The sequence below is a fragment of the Diabrotica virgifera genome, chromosome 1 (genome assembly GCF_917563875.1).
Source record: "Diabrotica virgifera virgifera chromosome 1, PGI_DIABVI_V3a".
Taxonomy (NCBI): domain Eukaryota; kingdom Metazoa; phylum Arthropoda; class Insecta; order Coleoptera; family Chrysomelidae; genus Diabrotica; species Diabrotica virgifera.
In genome coordinates this window covers 80,280,658-80,283,522 of record NC_065443.1, presented here as the reverse complement: position 1 = coordinate 80,283,522, position 2,865 = coordinate 80,280,658, and positions in this window count along the sequence as shown.

Genomic DNA, 2,865 nt, shown 5'->3' with positions numbered 1-2,865 from the left:
CTTCTTATAATTTCTTTTGGGCTACGGCCTTGACAATTATCCAGCAACCAGGACCAATATGATTGGCCAATATAATTAAAAGTGCGAAAAAAGTTGCCGAGCTATGAAACCAGGTGTTGCTTTTCCGAACTTGCACGGTCCCAATATCAGCCTGTTACATTCTGTTGATGGGTTTGCTATACATTTTTCTTCAAGTAGGATGAGAGCTGCTTATTTGATTTTTCTCTTTCTAATGTCTATTTCTTTCATGACCGTCGACGCATCATTTCACTGTAGTCTGTGCTCATTGTCCCAGACATGTTTGCATATCTGTGATGTTGAGGTCTCTGTTTTTGATGTATATTTAATACTCGTTTATTCTAACACTTGGAGGTCTTGCGGTTTCTCCCACATAGAAATTGTTATATTCACCAGGTATTTTATAGATACAGTTCTTTGACCTCTCGTGTTGTTAGGTTTGGTTTTGGACATAATTGATCTCATTGTATTGGTTGTTTTGATTGTTGTGATGCTGTAGTTTTTTTCTATCCCTTTTAATTTTTCTGATAAGCCCTTTACGATTTGTCGTTTTAATTTTGTTAAATTTCTTGTTTACGACAATGGGCAATTTTTTTTTTGTTAAAACCTTGGTTAGCATTTTTTTTCTTTCTGAAATACATTTTCACTAGAGCAGTTGTTTTGGGCCCTACCATATGTATAATGATCTGATAATTCCCTTTTTGATATTTCTTTTGTTAGACCTGGATCCCGCGTACCAAAAAATTTTTACAAAATACATGGGACGTTTCCGTAGTCTGACGTTCGAAACCTGTAACCTGTACCACAATTAAAACTTCCCCTGTTTCAGTGTTCCCGTACATCAAACTTTGTCCGATTAGACACCGTTAAGCTATTAATAAATTTTCAGCTTGCTATTAATAAACTTTTTTTGGTACGCGGGATCCAGGGCTATGTGGTTTGAATGGTAATTTAAAATCTGTTGCTATGGGTTGCATATCTCGTATCCTCTTTTGCGATTAGCATATCCAGGAAAGTTAATGAATTGTTTTTTTTCCTTGGTGAATTTGATTCTTTTTTTAATGTAGATGTCCATCAGAAATGTATTCAATGCTTCCGGTCCGTGAGGTCAAATGGAGAACACATTATCTACACATCTCTATCATACAAAGAGTTCTTGGTCTTGTTGATGCACAATGTTTTGTTCGAAATCTACACAACAATTATTTGAAAATCTCATAAAATCTCATACAGCACCTTTACAAACACATTTAATGTTGTTCTGAAGCTATTTTCTTGTGGCATTTTTGCAATTAACTAATTTTTATGGCAAGTAAGCCACAATTTTACTAAAAAAATGATTTTATTAACGTTTCGACGCCCAAATCGTGTGTCGTTGTCAAAATACAAAAAATATTAATGAATTAAACAAAAATGTCGTTGCTTAGTAAAAAAAAATCTTCTAATAATTTATTTAATCTGACTCATTTATATCGGCAATTCATATTATACATTTATAAGTAGAAGACTTTAAAATGATATTGCCAATATAAATGAGTTGCGTTCCTGGGACGACTTTACTGAAAGATAGTTCATTCGATTACATGAAATCAACCTCAACTCAAGAATATCCGTCACAAAAAAATCATAACATGTGATCTGTCTTTAAAAAGACAACCAGATGCAATGGTGACAGTAAAATTCTCGCGCTAGAGATTCCATAGTAAAACACGACGGAAAACCAGGAAAAAACCTCGTGATACTATCCCGACATCGTAAGTATTAAGAAAATTAATCGTATTAAGGTCAAATTCTGACCTTAATATGTACATATGTTATTTTAAATTATAAATATTAATAATACATAGATATATAAACAGTACTAAAATATAAAATATGTACTAACTCGATATGTTATTGACTTACTAATCCTGGTATTTTCTTTCTATTGACTTTCTCTTTTAGTATGGGTAACCACATCCTACTGCATTCTACCGAGGAATTTGCGACACAATTGGTTTCATTTAGCATAATTAAAGCCGCTTCTTTGATTTTTCTCTTTTTACTATCCGTTTCTTTCATGACTATACTTGAATCTCTCCACTGAACTCTATTTTCATTATCCCTTGCATGTTTCCCATATTTGAGATCTATCAAATTCTCTATTTTTAATATAAGACTGATGTTCACTTATTCTAACGTTTAATGGTCTTGATGTTTCACCTAAATAAAATTGTTCGCATTCACAAGGTATTTTATAAATACAGTTCTTTGTTCTTTCTTGTTCGGTGTTAGGTTTAGTTTTAGATAGAATAGATCTCAACGTGTTTTAAATGTTGTTGAAATGTTGAATTTATTTCCTATTGTTTTAAGTTTCTCGGATTGTCCTTTTTATATATGGTATTGATATTTTCCTCGTATTATTTCTTGTGAATGCTATAGGATCCCGTTCTAAGTTGTTCTGTTCAATTCGATCTAATCTTGACAATCCCTTATTTATAAACGATAAAGGATAATCATTTTTTAATAAAACATATGTTAACAATTGTTTTTCTTCTAAGAATGAATTTTCGTTAGAACAAGTAATTTTGGCTCTATCATATAAGGATTTAATGATTCCCTTTTTAACATCCCTGAATTGCCCATATAAATGAGTCAGATTAAATAAATTATTAGAAGAATTTTATTTTACTAAGCAACGACATTTTTGTTTAATTCATTAATATTTTTTGTATTTTGACAAGGACACCCGATTTGGGCGTCAAAACGTTAATAAAATCATTTTTTTAGTAAAATTGTGGCTTATTTCCCATAAAAATTAGTTAATTTAACACATTTAATGTTTAGTTTTAATAATAAAAATTCCAA